This window comes from Mesoplodon mirus (assembly GCF_964341445.2).
Source record: "Mesoplodon mirus genome assembly, contig: HAP1_SCAFFOLD_80, whole genome shotgun sequence".
NCBI lineage: Eukaryota > Metazoa > Chordata > Mammalia > Artiodactyla > Ziphiidae > Mesoplodon > Mesoplodon mirus.
This window is the reverse complement of record NW_028295781.1, coordinates 2508501-2529505: the sequence shown is the minus strand read 5'-3', so window position 1 is coordinate 2529505 and position 21005 is coordinate 2508501.

Genomic DNA, 21005 nt, shown 5'->3' with positions numbered 1-21005 from the left:
GCTGTATTAAAAAAAATAAATAAAATTAAATTTCAAAATTTTAAAAAATAAAATTTAAAAATAAAACAGAAAAAATTTCTTCCCGTGACACAGATGTATTTATAGGAATGAATTATTTCCATGCTTATATCTATAAATACATAAAAGAGGAATAAAATCTAACTTGAACGATAAAAGAAAAAAAAATTGAAGCCACGAGTTATACAGAGGCAAATCCTATCACGGCACTTGCTCCAGCGGTAAACAATTCTGAAATTGGTCAGATGTGGGGAACCATCTCCCATACAGCAAGCAACCCACACCCCACGCAAGGAGCGTCCTCATTGCAAAGCTGGGGGACAGTGCCGAGGCATCTGTGAGTAAACGTGAGCTGAGCCCCAGGCCAGCTGCTGCTGAACTGTCCCCACCCTTCCCAGGTAAAACACCTGAATATGTACAACGGCTTGAAAGCCTAGAGGAAGGACCGTGGAGCCACACCAGCGACAGCACGCAGGCCAACTTGGTGCCTGCAGGCCAGCCAGGGTGGTCCTTGCCCCGGGCGCTCTTCCAGAAGCATTCCATTGCCCTGCCTGAGATACCCCTCCTATCCCGGCCCCCACTGCTTTTTTCCTTCCTCACCTCTGTCCGGAGAGAAATTCCAGCGGAAGGTATGGGTGACACAACCTCTTCTTTAGAGGCGGCAGCCTGGCAACTCCTGCAGAAAGGCCAGCAGAACCCCACTCACACCGGGCCACACACAAAGCTGTGGCCCCTCACTCCCTCCCACCAGCACAGCCCCGAGACTGCTGACGGGGCAGAGAATATGGAGTCAGGCACAGCTTCAGGGGCTATTGCTGCCTGGAGCGCTGTTTATATTGACCTCAACGAGGCACACCTGGGGAGGGCGGGCCAGCAGGGTAAGGCTGCCCAGGTCAGCTAATCCACAACCCTCAGGGAATCACATTGTTGAAAATGGACCCCGCTAAGGCAGAAGAGAAGCCAAGGGAAAAAAGGACACAATGCCATTTGCAGCACCGTAGATGAGTCTAGAAGTAATCACGTGACTTGTAGTAAGTCAGAAAGTGGAAGACACATATCATATCATATCACTTATAGGTGTTACCTAAAAATGGATACCAGGGCAGATATTTCTACGGAGATGGGCAATCACAGATTCATTAAACAGACTTATGGTTCACCAATGGAAAGGTGTGAGGATTGGTTTCATTACGATATCGGGGTTAACAGACATATACAAACACAGGTGACATATATAATCACCAAAGACCTACAGAATACCAAGAGAGGACGACTCAATATTCTGTCATAACATACATGGGAAAGGGATCCCAGGAAGAACAGACATCTGTATATGTGTAAAAGAACCACATCTTCCACACCTACAACAAGCCAAACATTGTAATCAAACTTGCTGTAATAAAAAATAAAAAATTAAATTAAAAACACGAACAAGAAGTAGTGAGACAAACGTGAGGGGCTTTCTCCTGGCACATTCCATTCTAAACTCCAATCTAGAACACCACTTCCACTGAGGCTCTCTTGCCCTAGTAACCAGATTTGGTAAGGGTGAACTGCTGCCACCTTGTGGCCGTTTCACACAACAGCAGCTTTAATCCCAACGCTAATGGTCAGTTGATATTCAAAATCATTGCAGGCCTGTAAATGACACCTGCCCTGAAAACAAATCCTGGGGTCACATATCGACCAAAAAATTCAAAGGACGTCCATATGTCAAAACGACCGTTTCAAAAGGCATATTTTAGGCACATTAGTGTTCTGCTTCTTTTCCTTTCTTTCCTTTTTTGTTAAAAAAAACGGGAATGGAAAAAGGCATCCCTCAGAATGGGCGAAAATCATTGCAGACGAATCAATGGACAGAGGTTTAATCTCCAATATATATAAACAGCTCATGCAGCTTAATATTAAAAAAACAAACAACCCAATACAAAAATGGGCAGAAGATCTAAAGAGACGTTTCTTCAAAGGAGACACAGAGATGGCCAAGACGCACATGAAAAGCTGCTCAACAGCACTAATTATTAGAGAAATGCAAATCAAAACTACAATGAGGTTTCACCTCACACCTGTTAGAATCGGCATCATCAGAAAATCTACAAACAACAAATTCTGGGGAGGGTGTGGACAAAAGGAGCCCTCTTCCACTATTGGTGGGAATGTAAATTGATACAGTCACTATGGAGAACAGTATGGAGTTTCCTTAAAAAAACTAGAAATAAAATTACCATCTGATCCAGCAATACCACTTCTGGGCATATACCCAGAGAAAACCGTATTTAAAAAAGGCACATTCACCACAATGTTCGTTGCAGCACTATTTACAATAGCCAGGTAATGGAAGCAACCTAAATGCCCACAGACAGATGAATGGATAAAGATGTGGTACATATATAAAATGGAATATGACTCGGCCATAAAAAGGAATGAAACTGGGTCATTTGTAGAGACATCGATGGATCGAGAGACTGTCATACAGAATGAAGTAAGTCAGAAAGAGGAAAACAAATATTGTCTATTAATGCATATATGTGGAGCCTAAAAATAGTACAGATGAACTGGTTTGCTGGGAAAAATAGAGACACAGAGGTAGAGAACAAACGTATGGACACCAAGTGTGGGAAGCCATGGGGTGGTGGTGGTGGGATGAGTTGGGAGTTTGGGACTGACCTGTATACATGTATATGCATAAAATACATAACTAATAATAACGTGCTGTATAAAAAAATAAATAAAATAAAATTTCAAAATTTTAAAAAATAAAATTTAAAAATAAAACAGAAAAAAGTTCTTCCCGTCTCACTGATGTATTTATAGGAATGTATTATTTCCATGATTATATCTATAAATACATAAAAGAGGAATAAAATCTAACTTGAAACATAAAAGAAAATAAAATCCTGAACCCACGAGTTATACAGAGGAAAACCCTATCAGGGTACTTGCTCCAGTGGTAAACAATTCTGAAATAGGTCAGAGGTGGGGAATCGTCTCCCATACAGCCAGCAACCCACCACCCACGCAATGAGCGTCCTCATTGCAAAGCTGGGGGACCGTGCCGAGGCATCTGTGAGTAAACGTGAGCTGAGCCCCAGGCCAGATGCTGCTGAACTGTTCCCACCCTTTCCAGGTAAAACACCTGAATATGTACAAGGGCTTGAAAGCCTAGAGGAAGGACCGTGGAGCCACACCAGCGACAGCACGCAGGCCAACTTGGTGCCTGCAGGACAGACAGCGTGGTCCTGGCCCCGGGCGCTCTTCCAAAAGCTTTCCATTGCCCTGCCTGAGATACCCCTCCTGTCCCGGCCCCCACTGCTTTTTTCGATCCTCACCCCTTTCCGGAGAGAAATTCCAGCGGAAGGTATGGGTGACACAACCTCTTCTTTACAGGCGGCAGCCTGGCAACTGCTGCAGAATGGCCAGCAGAAACCCACTCACACCGGGCCACCCACAAAGCTGTGGCCCCTCACTCCCTCCCACCAGCACAGCCCCGAGACTGCTGACGGGGCAGATAATATGGAGTCAGGCACAGCTTCAGGGGCTATTGCTGCCTGGAGCGCTGTTTATATTGACCTCAACGAGGCACACCTGGGGAGGGCGGGCCGGCAGGGTAAGGCTGCCCAGGTCAGCTAATCCACAACCCTCAGGGAATCACATTGTTGAAAATGGACCCCGCTAAGGCAGAAGAGAAGCCAAGGGAAAAAAAGGACACAATGCCATTTGCAGCACCGTAGATGAGTCTAGAAGTAATCACGTGACTTGTAGTAAGTCAGAAAGTGAAAGACACATATCATATCATATCATTTATAGGTGTTACCTAAAAATGGATACCAGGGCAGATATTTCCACGGAGAAGGGCAATCACAGATTCATTAAACAAACTTATGGTTCACCAATGGAAAGGTGTGAGGATTCGTTTAATTACGATATCGGGGTTAACAGACATATACAAACACAGGTGACATATATAATCACCAAAGACCTACAGAATACCAAGAGAGGACTACTCAACATTCTGTCATAACGTACATGGGAAAAGGATCCCAGGAAGAACAGACATGTGTATATGTGTAAAAGAACCACATCTTCCACACCTACAACAAGCCAAACATTGTAATCAAACTTGCAGTAATAAAAAATAAAAAATTAAATTAAAAACACGAACAAGAAGTAGTGAGACAAACGTGAGGGGCTTTCTCCTGGCACATTCCATTCTAAACTCCAATCTAGAACACCACTTCCACTGAGGCTCTCTTGCACTAGTAACCAGATTTGGTAAGGGTGAACTGCTGCCACCTTGTGGCCGTTTCACACAACAGCAGCTTTAATCCCAACGCTAATGGTCAGTTGATATTCAAAATCATTGCAGGCCTGTAAATGACACATGCCCTGAAAACAAATCCTGGGGTCACATATCGACCAAAAAATTCAAAGGACGTCCATATTTCAAAACGACCGTTTCAAAAGGCATATTTTACGCACATTAGTGTTCTGCTTCTTTTCCTTTCTTTCCTTTTTTGTTAAAAAAAACGGGAATGGAAAAACTCCTCCCTCAGAATGGGTGAAAATCGTGGCAAACGAATCAATGGACAGAGGTTTAATCTCCAATATATATAAAAAGCTCATGCAGCTTAATATTAAAAAAACAATCAACCCAAAAAAATGGGCAGAAGATCTAAAGAGACGTTTCTTCAAAGGACACACAGAGATGGCCAAGACGCACATGAAAAGCTGCTCAACAGCACTAATTATTAGAGAAATGCAAATCAAAACTACAATGAGGTATCACCTCACACCTGTTAGAATCGACATCATCAGAAAATCTACAAACAACCAATTCTGGGGAGGGTGTGGACAAAAGGAGCCCTCTTCCACTATTGGTGGGAATGTAAATTGATACAGTCCCTATGGAGAACAGTATGGAGTTTCCTTAAAAAAATTAGAAATAGAATTACCCTCTGATCCAGCAATCCCACTTCTGGGCATATACCCAGAGAAAACCGTATTTCAAAAAGGCACATTCACCACAATGTTCGTTGCAGCACTATTTACAATAGCCAGGTAATGGAAGCAACCTAAATGCCCACAGACAGATGAGTGGAAAAAGATGTGGTACATATATAAAATGGAATATTACTCGGCCATAAAAAGGAATGAAACTGGGTCATTTGTAGAGACATCGATGGATCGAGAGACTGTCATACAGAATGAAGTAAGTCAGAAAGAGGAAAACAAATATTGTATATTAATGCATATATGTGGAGCCTAAAAATGGTACAGATGAACTGGTTTGCAGGGAAGAAATAGAGACACAGAGGTAGAGAACAAACGTATGGACACCAAGTGTGGAAAGCCATGGGGTGGTGGTGGTGGGATGAGTTGGGAGATTGGGATTGACCTGTATACATGTATATGCATAAAATACATAACTAATAATAACGTGCTGTATAAAAAAAAATAAATAAAATAAAATTTCAAAATTTTAAAAAATAAAATTTAAAAATAAAACAAAAAAAAGTACTTCCCGTCACACAGATGTATTTATAGGAATGAATTATTTCCATGCTTCTATCTATAAATATATAAAAGAGGAATAAAATCTAACTTGAACCATAAAAGAAAAAAATACCTGAACCCACGAGTTATACAGAGGAAAACCCTATCACGGCACTTGTTCCAGCAGTAAACAATTCTGAAATTGGTCAGTGGTGGGGAATCATCTCCCATACAGCCAGCAACCCACCCCCCACGCAAGGAGCGTCCTCATTGCAAAGCTGGGGGACCGTGCCGAGGCATCTGTGAGTAAACGTGAGCTGAGCCCCAGGCCAGCTGCTGCTGAACTGTTCCCACCCTTTCCAGGTAAAACAACTGAATATGTACAAGGGCTTGAAAGCCTAGAGGAAGGACCGTGGAGCCACACCAGCAACAGCACGCAAGCCATCTTGGTGCCTGCAGGCCAGCTAGGGTGGTCCTGGCCCCGGGCGCTATTCCAGAAGCTTTCCATTGCCCTGCCAGAAAAATCCCTCCTTCCCGGACCCCACTGCTTTTTTCCTTCCTCACCTCTGTCTGGAGAGAAATTCCAGCGGAAGTTATGGGTGACACATCCTCTTCTTTACAGGCGGCAGCCTGGCAACTCCTGCAGAAAGGCCAGCAGAACCCCACTCACACCGGGCCACCCACAAAGCTGTGGCCCCTCACTCCCTCCCACCAGCACAGCCCCGAGACTGCTGACGGGCAGAGAATATGGAGTCAGGCACAGCTTCAGGGGCTATTGCTGCCTGGAGCACTATTTATATTGACCTCAACGAGGCACACCTGGGGAGGGCGGGCCGGCAGGGTAAGGCTGCCCAGGTCAGCTAATCCACAACCCTCAGGGAATCACATTGTTGAAAATGGACCCCGCTAAGGCAGAAGAGAAGCCAAGGGAAAAAAGGACACAATGCCACTTGCAGCACCGTACATGAGTCTAGAAGTAATCACGTGACTTGTAGTAAGTCAGAAAGTGAAAGACACATATCATATCATATCACTTATAGGTGTTACCTAAAAATGGATACCAGGGCAGATATTTCCACGGAGAAGGGCAATCACAGATTCATTAAACAAACTTATGGTTCACCAATGGAAATGTGTGAGGATTGGTTTCATTACGATATCGGGGTTAACAGACATATAAAAACACAGGTGACATATATAATCACCAAAGACCTACAGAATACCAAGAGAGGACTACTCAACATTCTGTCATAACGTACATGGGAAAAGGATCCCAGGAAGAACAGACATCTGTATATGTGTAAAAGAACCACATCTTCCACACCTACAGCAAGCCAAACATTGTAATCAAACTTGCTGTAATAAAAAATAAAAAAATTAAATTAAAAACACGAACAAGTAGTAGTGAGACAAACGTGAGGGGCTTTCTCCTGGCACATTCCATTCTAAACTCCAATCTAGAACACCACTTCCACTGAGGCTCTCTTGCCCTAGTAACCAGATTTGGTAAGGGTGAACTGCTGCCACCTTGTGGCCGTTTCACACAACAGCAGCTTTAATCCCAACGCTAATGGTCAGTTGACATTCAAAATCATTGCAGGCCTGTAAATGACACCTGGCCTGAAAACAAATCCTGGGGTCACATATCGACCAAAAAATTCAAAGGACGTCCATATTTCAAAATGACCGTTTCAAAAGGCATATTTTACGCACATTAGTGTTCTGCTTCTTTTCCTTTCTTTCCTTTTTTGTTAAAAAAAATGGAATGGAAAAAGGCATCCCTCAGGATGGGTGAAAATCGTTGCAAACGAATCAATGGACACAGGTTCAATCTACAATATATATAAACAGGTCATGCAGCTTAATATTAAAAAAAGAAACATCCCCCAAAAAAATGGGCAGAAGATCTAAAGAGACGTTTCTTCAAAGGAGACACAGAGGTGGCCAAGACGCACATGAAAAGCTGCTCAACAGCACTAATTATTAGAGAAATGCAAATCAAAACTACAATGAGGTATCACCTCACACCTGTTAGAATCGGCATCATCAGAAAATCTACAAACAACCAATTCTGGGGAGGGTGTGGACAAAAGGAGCCCTCTTCCACTATTGGTGGGAATGTAAATTGATACAGTCCCTATGGAGAACAGTATGGAGTTTCCTTAAAAAACTAGAAATAGAATTACCATCTGATCCAGCAATCCCACTTCTGGGCATATACCCAGAGAAAACGGTATTTCAAAAAGGCACATTCACCACAATGTTCGTTGCAGCACTATTTACAATAGCCAGGTAATGGAAGCAACCTAAATGCCCACAGACAGATGAATGGATAAAGATGTGGTACATATATAAAATGGAACATGACTCAGCCATAAAAAGGAATGAAACTGGGTCATTTGTAGAGACATCGATGGATCGAGAGACTGTCATACAGAATGAAGTAAGTCAGAAAGAGGAATACATATAGTGTATATTAATGCATATATGTGGAGCCTAAAAATGGTACAGATGAACTGGTTTGCAGGGAACAAATAGAGACACAGAGGTAGAGAACAAACGTATGGACACCAAGTGTGGGAAGCCATGGGGTGGTGGTGGTGGGATGAGTTGGGAGATTGGGATTGACCTGTATACATGTATATGCATAAAATACATAACTAATAATAACCTGCTGTATAAAAACATAAATAAAATTTCTAAATTTTAAAAAATAAAATTTAAAAATAAAACAGAAAAAAGTTCTTCCCGTCACACAGATGTATTTATAGGAATGAATTATTTCCATGCTTCTATCTATAAATACATAAAAGAGGAATAAAATCTAACTTGAACCATAAAAGAAAAAAACACCTGAACCCACGAGTTATACAGAGGAAAACCCTATCAGGGCACTTGCTCCAGTGGTAAACAATTCTGAAATTGATCAGTGGTGGGGAAGCATCTCCCATACAGCCATCAACCCTCCCCCTCGCAAGGAGCGTCCTCTTTGCAAAGCTGGGGGCCGTGCCGAGGCATCTGTGAGTAAACGTGAGCTGAGCCCCAGGCCAGCTGCTGCTGAACTGTTCCCAACCTTTCCAGGTAAAACACCTGAATATGTACAAGGGCTTGAAAGCCTAGAGGAAGGACCGTGGAGCCACACCAGCGACAGCATGCAGGCCAACTTGGTGCCTGCAGTCCAGCCAGGGTGGTCCTGGCCCCGGGCGCTCTTCCAGAAGCTTTCCATTGCCCTTTTCGAGATACCCCTCCTGTCCCGGCCCCCACTGCTTTTTTCCTTCCTCACCTCTGTCCGGAGAGAAATTCCAGCGGAAGGTATGGGTGACACAACCTCTTCTTTACAGGCGGCAGCCTGGCAACTCCTGCAGAAAGGCCAGGAGAACCCCACTCACACCAGGCCACCCACAAAGCTGTGGCCCCTCACTCCCTCCAACCAGCACAGCCCCGAGACTGCTGACGGGGCAGAGAATATGGAGTCAGGCACAGCTTCAGGGGCTATTGCTGCCTGGAGCGCTGTTTATATTGACCTCAAGGAGGCACACCTGGGGAGGGCGGGCCGGCAGGGTAAGGCTGCCCAGGTCAGCTAATCCACAACCCTCAGGGAATCACATTGTTGAAAATGGACCCCGCTAAGGCAGAAGAGAATCCAAGGGAAAAAAGGACACAATGCCATTTGCAGCACCGTACATGAGTCTAGAAGTAATCACGTGACTTGTAGTAAGTCAGAAAGTGAAAGACACATATCATATCATATCACTTATAGGTGTTACCTAAAAATGGATACCAGGGCAGATATTTCCACGGAGAAGGGCAATCACAGATTCATTAAACAAACTTATGGTTCACCAATGGAAAGGTGTGAGGATTGGTTTCATTACGATATCGGGGTTAACAGACATATACAAACACAGGTGACATATATAATCACCAAAGACCTACAGAATACCAAGAGAGGACTACTCAACATTCTGTCATAACGTACATGGGAAAAGGATCCCAAGAAGAACAGTCATCTGTATATGTGTAAAAGAACCACATCTTCCACACCTACAACAAGCCAAACATTGTAATCAAACTTGCTGTAATAAAAAATAAAAAAATTAAATTAAAAACACGAACAAGTAGTAGTGAGACAAACGTGAGGGGCTTTCTCCTGGCACATTCCATTCTAAACTCCAATCTAGAACACCACTTCCACTGAGGCTCTCTTGCACTAGTAACCAGATTTGGTAAGGGTGTACTGCTGCCACCTTGTGGCCGTTTCACACAACAGCAGCTTTAATCCCAACGCTAATGGTCAGTTGATATTCAAAATCATTGCAGGCCTGTAAATGACACATGCCCTGAAAACAAATCCTGGGGTCACATATCGACCAAAAAATTCAAAGGACGTCCATATTTCAAAACGACCGTTTCAAAAGGCATATTTTACGCACATTAGTGTTCTGCTTCTTTTCCTTTCTTTCCTTTTTTGTTAAAAAAAACGGGAATGGAAAAACTCCTCCCTCAGAATGGGTGAAAATCGTGGCAAACGAATCAATGGACAGAGGTTTAATCTCCAATATATATAAAAAGCTCATGCAGCTTAATATTAAAAAAACAATCAACCCAAAAAAATGGGCAGAAGATCTAAAGAGACGTTTCTTCAAAGGACACACAGAGATGGCCAAGACGCACATGAAAAGCTGCTCAACAGCACTAATTATTAGAGAAATGCAAATCAAAACTACAATGAGGTATCACCTCACACCTGTTAGAATCGACATCATCAGAAAATCTACAAACAACCAATTCTGGGGAGGGTGTGGACAAAAGGAGCCCTCTTCCACTATTGGTGGGAATGTAAATTGATACAGTCCCTATGGAGAACAGTATGGAGTTTCCTTAAAAAAATTAGAAATAGAATTACCCTCTGATCCAGCAATCCCACTTCTGGGCATATACCCAGAGAAAACCGTATTTCAAAAAGGCACATTCACCACAATGTTCGTTGCAGCACTATTTACAATAGCCAGGTAATGGAAGCAACCTAAATGCCCACAGACAGATGAGTGGAAAAAGATGTGGTACATATATAAAATGGAATATTACTCGGCCATAAAAAGGAATGAAACTGGGTCATTTGTAGAGACATCGATGGATCGAGAGACTGTCATACAGAATGAAGTAAGTCAGAAAGAGGAAAACAAATATTGTATATTAATGCATATATGTGGAGCCTAAAAATGGTACAGATGAACTGGTTTGCAGGGAAGAAATAGAGACACAGAGGTAGAGAACAAACGTATGGACACCAAGTGTGGAAAGCCATGGGGTGGTGGTGGTGGGATGAGTTGGGAGATTGGGATTGACCTGTATACATGTATATGCATAAAATACATAACTAATAATAACGTGCTGTATAAAAAAAATAAATAAAATAAAATTTCAAAATTTTAAAAAATAAAATTTAAAAATAAAACAAAAAAAAGTACTTCCCGTCACACAGATGTATTTATAGGAATGAATTATTTCCATGCTTCTATCTATAAATATATAAAAGAGGAATAAAATCTAACTTGAACCATAAAAGAAAAAAATACCTGAACCCACGAGTTATACAGAGGAAAACCCTATCACGGCACTTGTTCCAGCAGTAAACAATTCTGAAATTGGTCAGTGGTGGGGAATCATCTCCCATACAGCCAGCAACCCACCCCCCACGCAAGGAGCGTCCTCATTGCAAAGCTGGGGGACCGTGCCGAGGCATCTGTGAGTAAACGTGAGCTGAGCCCCAGGCCAGCTGCTGCTGAACTGTTCCCACCCTTTCCAGGTAAAACAACTGAATATGTACAAGGGCTTGAAAGCCTAGAGGAAGGACCGTGGAGCCACACCAGCAACAGCACGCAAGCCATCTTGGTGCCTGCAGGCCAGCTAGGGTGGTCCTGGCCCCGGGCGCTATTCCAGAAGCTTTCCATTGCCCTGCCAGAAAAACCCCTCCTTCCCGGACCCCACTGCTTTTTTCCTTCCTCACCTCTGTCTGGAGAGAAATTCCAGCGGAAGTTATGGGTGACACATCCTCTTCTTTACAGGCGGCAGCCTGGCAACTCCTGCAGAAAGGCCAGCAGAACCCCACTCACACCGGGCCACCCACAAAGCTGTGGCCCCTCACTCCCTCCCACCAGCACAGCCCCGAGACTGCTGACGGGCAGAGAATATGGAGTCAGGCACAGCTTCAGGGGCTATTGCTGCCTGGAGCACTATTTATATTGACCTCAACGAGGCACACCTGGGGAGGGCGGGCCGGCAGGGTAAGGCTGCCCAGGTCAGCTAATCCACAACCCTCAGGGAATCACATTGTTGAAAATGGACCCCGCTAAGGCAGAAGAGAAGCCAAGGGAAAAAAGGACACAATGCCACTTGCAGCACCGTACATGAGTCTAGAAGTAATCACGTGACTTGTAGTAAGTCAGAAAGTGAAAGACACATATCATATCATATCACTTATAGGTGTTACCTAAAAATGGATACCAGGGCAGATATTTCCACGGAGAAGGGCAATCACAGATTCATTAAACAAACTTATGGTTCACCAATGGAAATGTGTGAGGATTGGTTTCATTACGATATCGGGGTTAACAGACATATAAAAACACAGGTGACATATATAATCACCAAAGACCTACAGAATACCAAGAGAGGACTACTCAACATTCTGTCATAACGTACATGGGAAAAGGATCCCAGGAAGAACAGACATCTGTATATGTGTAAAAGAACCACATCTTCCACACCTACAGCAAGCCAAACATTGTAATCAAACTTGCTGTAATAAAAAATAAAAAAATTAAATTAAAAACACGAACAAGTAGTAGTGAGACAAACGTGAGGGGCTTTCTCCTGGCACATTCCATTCTAAACTCCAATCTAGAACACCACTTCCACTGAGGCTCTCTTGCCCTAGTAACCAGATTTGGTAAGGGTGAACTGCTGCCACCTTGTGGCCGTTTCACACAACAGCAGCTTTAATCCCAACGCTAATGGTCAGTTGACATTCAAAATCATTGCAGGCCTGTAAATGACACCTGGCCTGAAAACAAATCCTGGGGTCACATATCGACCAAAAAATTCAAAGGACGTCCATATTTCAAAATGACCGTTTCAAAAGGCATATTTTACGCACATTAGTGTTCTGCTTCTTTTCCTTTCTTTCCTTTTTTGTTAAAAAAAATGGAATGGAAAAAGGCATCCCTCAGGATGGGTGAAAATCGTTGCAAACGAATCAATGGACACAGGTTCAATCTACAATATATATAAACAGGTCATGCAGCTTAATATTAAAAAAAGAAACATCCCCCAAAAAAATGGGCAGAAGATCTAAAGAGACGTTTCTTCAAAGGAGACACAGAGGTGGCCAAGACGCACATGAAAAGCTGCTCAACAGCACTAATTATTAGAGAAATGCAAATCAAAACTACAATGAGGTATCCCCTCACACCTGTTAGAATCGGCATCATCAGAAAATCTACAAACAACCAATTCTGGGGAGGGTGTGGACAAAAGGAGCCCTCTTCCACTATTGGTGGGAATGTAAATTGATACAGTCCCTATGGAGAACAGTATGGAGTTTCCTTAAAAAACTAGAAATAGAATTACCATCTGATCCAGCAATCCCACTTCTGGGCATATACCCAGAGAAAACGGTATTTCAAAAAGGCACATTCACCACAATGTTCGTTGCAGCACTATTTACAATAGCCAGGTAATGGAAGCAACCTAAATGCCCACAGACAGATGAATGGATAAAGATGTGGTACATATATAAAATGGAACATGACTCAGCCATAAAAAGGAATGAAACTGGGTCATTTGTAGAGACATCGATGGATCGAGAGACTGTCATACAGAATGAAGTAAGTCAGAAAGAGGAATACATATAGTGTATATTAATGCATATATGTGGAGCCTAAAAATGGTACAGATGAACTGGTTTGCAGGGAACAAATAGAGACACAGAGGTAGAGAACAAACGTATGGACACCAAGTGTGGGAAGCCATGGGGTGGTGGTGGTGGGATGAGTTGGGAGATTGGGATTGACCTGTATACATGTATATGCATAAAATACATAACTAATAATAACCTGCTGTATAAAAACATAAATAAAATTTCTAAATTTTAAAAAATAAAATTTAAAAATAAAACAGAAAAAAGTTCTTCCCGTCACACAGATGTATTTATAGGAATGAATTATTTCCATGCTTCTATCTATAAATACATAAAAGAGGAATAAAATCTAACTTGAACCATAAAAGAAAAAAACACCTGAACCCACGAGTTATACAGAGGAAAACCCTATCAGGGCACTTGCTCCAGTGGTAAACAATTCTGAAATTGATCAGTGGTGGGGAAGCATCTCCCATACAGCCATCAACCCTCCCCCTCGCAAGGAGCGTCCTCTTTGCAAAGCTTGGGGCCGTGCCGAGGCATCTGTGAGTAAACGTGAGCTGAGCCCCAGGCCAGCTGCTGCTGAACTGTTCCCACCCTTTCCAGGTAAAACACCTGAATATGTACAAGGGCTTGAAAGCCTAGAGGAAGGACCGTGGAGCCACACCAGCGACAGCATGCAGGCCAACTTGGTGCCTGCAGTCCAGCCAGGGTGGTCCTGGCCCCGGGCGCTCTTCCAGAAGCTTTCCATTGCCCTTTTCGAGATACCCCTCCTGTCCCGGCCCCCACTGCTTTTTTCCTTCCTCACCTCTGTCCGGAGAGAAATTCCAGCGGAAGGTATGGGTGACACAACCTCTTCTTTACAGGCGGCAGCCTGGCAACTCCTGCAGAAAGGCCAGGAGAACCCCACTCACACCAGGCCACCCACAAAGCTGTGGCCCCTCACTCCCTCCAACCAGCACAGCCCCGAGACTGCTGACGGGGCAGAGAATATGGAGTCAGGCACAGCTTCAGGGGCTATTGCTGCCTGGAGCGCTGTTTATATTGACCTCAAGGAGGCACACCTGGGGAGGGCGGGCCGGCAGGGTAAGGCTGCCCAGGTCAGCTAATCCACAACCCTCAGGGAATCACATTGTTGAAAATGGACCCCGCTAAGGCAGAAGAGAATCCAAGGGAAAAAAGGACACAATGCCATTTGCAGCACCGTACATGAGTCTAGAAGTAATCACGTGACTTGTAGTAAGTCAGAAAGTGAAAGACACATATCATATCATATCACTTATAGGTGTTACCTAAAAATGGATACCAGGGCAGATATTTCCACGGAGAAGGGCAATCACAGATTCATTAAACAAACTTATGGTTCACCAATGGAAAGGTGTGAGGATTGGTTTCATTACGATATCGGGGTTAACAGACATATACAAACACAGGTGACATATATAATCACCAAAGACCTACAGAATACCAAGAGAGGACTACTCAACATTCTGTCATAACGTACATGGGAAAAGGATCCCAGGAAGAACAGTCATCTGTATATGTGTAAAAGAACCACATCTTCCACACCTACAACAAGCCAAACATTGTAATCAAACTTGCTGTAATAAAAAATAAAAAATTAAATTAAAAACACGAACAAGAAGTAGTGAGACAAACGTGAGGGGCTTTCTCCTGGCACATTCCATTCTAAACTCCAATCTAGAACACCACTTCCACTGAGGCTCTCTTGCCCTAGTAACCAGATTTGGTAAGGGTGAACTGCTGCCACCTTGTGGCCGTTTCACACAACAGCAGCTTTAATCCCAGCGCTAATGGTCAGTTGATATTCAAAATCATTGCAGGCCTGTAAATGACACCTGCCCTGAAAACAAATCCTGGGGCCACATATTGACCAAAAAATTCAAAGGACGTCCATATTTCAAAACGACCGTTTCAAAAGGCATATTTTACGCACATTAGTGTTCTGCTTCTTTTCCTTTCTTTCCTTTTTTGTTAAAAAACACGGGAATGGAAAAAGGCATCCCTCAGAATGGGCGAAAATTGTTGCAAACGAATCAATGGACAGAGGTTTAATCTCCAATATATATAAACAGCTCATGCAGCTTAATATTAAAAAACAAACAACCCAATACAAAAATGGGTAGAAGATCTAAAGAGACGTTTCTTCAAAGAAGACACAGATATGGCCAAGACGCACATGAAAAGCTGCACAACAGCACTAATTATTAGAGAAATGCAAATCAAAACTACAATGAGGTATCACCTCACACCTGTTAGAATCGGCATCATCAGAAAATCTACAAACAACAAATTCTGGGGAGGGTGTGGACAAAAGGAGCCCCCTTCCACTATTGGTGGGAATGTAAATTGATACAGTCACTATGGAGAACAGTATGGAGTTTCCTTAAAAAAACTAGAAATAGAATTACCATCTGATCCAGCAATCCTACGTCTGGGCATATACCCAGAGAAAACCGTAAATCAAAAAGGCACATTCACCACAATGTTCGTTGCAGCACTATTTACATTAGCCAGGTAATGGAAGCAACCTAAATGCCCACAGACAGATGAATGGATAAAGATGTGGTACATAAATAAAATGGAATATTAGTCGGCCATAAAAAGGAATGAAACTGAGTCATTTGTAGAGACATCGATGGATGGAGAGACTGTTATACAGAATGAAGTAAGTCAGAAAGAGGAAAACAAATATTGTATATTAATGCATAAAAGTGGAGCCTGTAAAATGGTACAGATGAACTGGTTTGCAGGGAAGAAATAGAGACACAGAGGTAGAGAACAAACGTATGGACACCAAGTGTGGGAAGCAATGGGGTGGTGGTGGTGGGATGAGTTGGGAGATTGGGATTGAACTATATACATGTATATGCATAAAATACATAACTAATAATAACGTGATGTATAAAAAAATAAATAAAATTAAATTTCAAAATTTTAAAAAATAAAATTTAAAAATAAAACAGAAAAAAGTTCTTCCCGTCACACAGATGTATTTATAGGAATGAATTATTTCCATGCTTATATCTATAAATACATAAAAGAGGAATAAAATCTAACTTGAACGATAAAAGAAAAAAAAATTGAAGCCACGAGTTATACAGAGGCAAATCCTATCACGGCACTTGCTCCAGCGGTAAACAATTCTGAAATTGGTCAGATGTGGGGAACCATCTCCCATACAGCAAGCAACCCACACCCCACGCAAGGAGCGTCCTCATTGCAAAGGTGGGGGACAGTGCCGAGGCATCTGTGAGTAAACGTGAGCTGAGCCCCAGGCCATCTGCTGCTGAACTGTCCCCACCCTTCCCAGGTAAAACACCTGAATATGTACAAGGGCTTGAAAGCCTAGAGGAAGGACCGTGGAGCCACACCAGCGACAGCACGCAGGCCAACTTGGTGCCTGCAGGCCAGCCAGGGTGGTCCTGGCCCCGGGCGCTCTTCCAGAAGCGTTCCATTGCCCTGCCTGAGATACCCCTCCTATCCCGGCCCCCACTGCTTTTTTCCTTCCTCACCTCTGTCCGGAGAGAAATTCCAGCGGAAGGTATGGGTGACACAACCTCTTCTTTAGAGGCGGCAGCCTGGCAACTCCTGCAGAAAGGCCAGCAGAACCCCACTCACACCGGGCCACCCACAAAGCTGTGGCCCCTCACTCCCTCCCACCAGCACAGCCCCGAGACTGCTGACGGGGCAGAGAATATGGAGTCAGGCACAGCTTCAGGGGCTATTGCTGCCTGGAGCGCTGTTTATATTGACCTCAACGAGGCACACCTGGGGAGGGCGGGCCAGCAGGGTAAGGCTGCCCAGGTCAGCTAATCCACAACCCTCAGGGAATCACATTGTTGAAAATGGACCCCGCTAAGGCAGAAGAGAAGCCAAGGGAAAAAAGGACACAATGCCATTTGCAGCACCGTAGATGAGTCTAGAAGTAATCACGTGACTTGTAGTAAGTCAGAAAGTGGAAGACACATATCATATCATATCACTTATAGGTGTTACCTAAAAATGGATACCAGGGCAGATATTTCTACGGAGATGGGCAATCACAGATTCATTAAACAGACTTATGGTTCACCAATGGAAAGGTGTGAGGATTGGTTTCATTACGATATCGGGGTTAACAGACATATACAAACACAGGTGACATATATAATCACCAAAGACCTACAGAATACCAAGAGAGGACGACTCAATATTCTGTCATAACATACATGGGAAAGGGATCCCAGGAAGAACAGACATCTGTATATGTGTAAAAGAACCACATCTTCCACACCTACAACAAGCCAAACATTGTAATCAAACTTGCTGTAATAAAAAATAAAAAATTAAATTAAAAACACGAACAAGAAGTAGTGAGACAAACGTGATGGGCTTTCTCCTGGCACATTCCATTCTAAACTCCAATCTAGAACACCACTTCCACTGAGGCTCTCTTGCCCTAGTAACCAGATTTGGTAAGGGTGAACTGCTGCCACCTTGTGGCCGTTTCACACAACAGCAGCTTTAATCCCAACGCTAATGGTCAGTTGATATTCAAAATCATTGCAGGCCTGTAAATGACACCTGGCCTGAAAACAAATCCTGGGGTCACATATCGACCAAAAAATTCAAAGGACGTCCATATGTCAAAACGACCGTTTCAAAAGGCATATTTTAGGCACATTAGTGTTCTGCTTCTTTTCCTTTCTTTCCTTTTTTGTTAAAAAAAACGGGAATGGAAAAAGGCATCCCTCAGAATGGGCGAAAATCATTGCAGACGAATCAATGGACAGAGGTTTAATCTCCAATATATATAAACAGCTCATGCAGCTTAATATTAAAAAAACAAACAACCCAATACAAAAATGGGCAGAAGATCTAAAGAGACGTTTCTTCAAAGGAGACACAGAGATGGCCAAGACGCACATGAAAAGCTGCTCAACAGCACTAATTATTAGAGAAATGCAAATCAAAACTACAATGAGGTTTCACCTCACACCTGTTAGAATCGGCATCATCAGAAAATCTACAAACAACAAATTCTGGGGAGGGTGTGGACAAAAGGAGCCCTCTTCCACTATTGGTGGGAATGTAAATTGATACAGTCACTATGGAGAACAGTATGGAGTTTCCTTAAAAAAACTAGAAATAAAATTACCATCTAATCCAGCAATACCACTTCTGGGCATATACCCAGAGAAAACCGTATTTCAAAAAGGCACATTCACCACAATGTTCGTTGCAGCACTATTTACAATAGCCAGGTAATGGAAGCAACCTAAATGCCCACAGACAGATGAATGGATAAAGATGTGGTACATATATAAAATGGAATATGACTCGGCCATAAAAAGGAATGAAACTGGGTCATTTGTAGAGACATCGATGGATCGAGAGACTGTCATACAGAATGAAGTAAGTCAGAAAGAGGAAAACAAATATTGTCTATTAATGCATATATGTGGAGCCTAAAAATAGTACAGATGAACTGGTTTGCTGGGAAAAATAGAGACACAGAGGTAGAGAACAAACGTATGGACACCAAGTGTGGGAAGCCATGGGGTGGTGGTGGTGGGATGAGTTGGGAGTTTGGGACTGACCTGTATACATGTATATGCATAAAATACATAACTAATAATAACGTGCTGTATAAAAAAATAAATAAAATAAAATTTCAAAATTTAAAAAAAAAAAATTAAAAATAAAACAGAAAAAAGTTCTTCCCGTCACACTGATGTATTTATAGGAATGTATTATTTCCATGATTATATCTATAAATACATAAAAGAGGAATAAAATCTAACTTGAAACATAAAAGAAAATAAAATCCTGAACCCACGAGTTATACAGAGGAAAACCCTATCAGGGCACTTGCTCCAGTGGTAAACAATTCTGAAATAGGTCAGAGGTGGGGAATCGTCTCCCATACAGCCAGCAACCCACCACCCACGCAATGAGCGTCCTCATTGCAAAGCTGGGGGACCGTGCCGAGGCATCTGTGAGTAAACGTGAGCTGAGCCCCAGGCCAGATGCTGCTGAACTGTTCCCACCCTTTCCAGGTAAAACACCTGAATATGTACAAGGGCTTGAAAGCCTAGAGGAAGGACCGTGGAGCCACACAAGCGACAGCACGCAGGCCAACTTGGTGCCTGCAGGACAGACAGCGTGGTCCTGGACCCGGGCGCTCTTCCAAAAGCTTTCCATTGCCCTGCCTGAGATACCCCTCCTGTCCCGGCCCCCACTGCTTTTTTCGATCCTCACCCCTTTCCGGAGAGAAATTCCAGCGGAAGGTATGGGTGACACAACCTCTTCTTTACAGGCGGCAGCCTGGCAACTGCTGCAGAATGGCCAGCAGAACCCCACTCACACCGGGCCACCCACAAAGCTGTGGCCCCTCACTCCCTCCCACCAGCACAGCCCCGAGACTGCTGACGGGGCAGATAATATGGAGTCAGGCACAGCTTCAGGGGCTATTGCTGCCTGGAGCGCTGTTTATATTGACCTCAACGAGGCACACCTGGGGAGGGCGGGCCGGCAGGGTAAGGCTGCCCAGGTCAGCTAATCCACAACCCTCAGGGAATCACATTGTTGAAAATGGACCCCGCTAAGGCAGAAGAGAAGCCAAGGGAAAAAAGGACACAATGCCATTTGCAGCACCGTAGATGAGTCTAGAAGTAATCACGTGACTTGTAGTAAGTCAGAAAGTGAAAGACACATATCATATCATATCACTTATAGGTGTTACCTAAAAATGGATACCAGGGCAGATATTTCCACGGAGAAGGGCAATCACAGATTCATTAAACAAACATATGGTTCACCAATGGAAAGGTGTGAGGATTCGTTTAATTACGATATCGGGGTTAACAGACATATACAAACACAGGTGACATATATAATCACCAAAGACCTACAGAATACCAAGAGAGGACTACTCAACATTCTGTCATAACGTACATGGGAAAAGGATCCCAGGAAGAACAGACATGTGTATATGTGTAAAAGAACCACATCTTCCACACCTACAACAAGCCAAACATTGTAATCAAACTTGCTGTAATAAAAAATAAAAAATTAAATTAAAAACACGAACAAGAAGTAGTGAGACAAACGTGAGGGGCTTTCTCCTGGCACATTCCATTCTAAACTCCAATCTAGAACACCACTTCCACTGAGGCTCTCTTGCACTAGTAACCAGATTTGGTAAGGGTGAACTGCTGCCACCTTGTGGCCGTTTCACACAACAGCAGCTTTAATCCCAACGCTAATGGTCAGTTGATATTCAAAATCATTGCAGGCCTGTAAGTGACACATGCCCTGAAAACAAATCCTGGGGTCACATATCGACCAAAAAATTCAGAGGACGTCCATATTTCAAAACGACCGTTTCAAAAGGCATATTTTACGCACATTAGTGTTCTGCTTCTTTTCCTTTCTTTCCTTTTTTGTTAAAAAAAACGGGAATGGAAAAAGGCCTCCCTCAGAATGGGTGAAAATCGTGGCAAACGAATCAATGGACAGAGGTTTAATCTCCAATATATATAAAAAGCTCATGCAGCTTAATATTAAA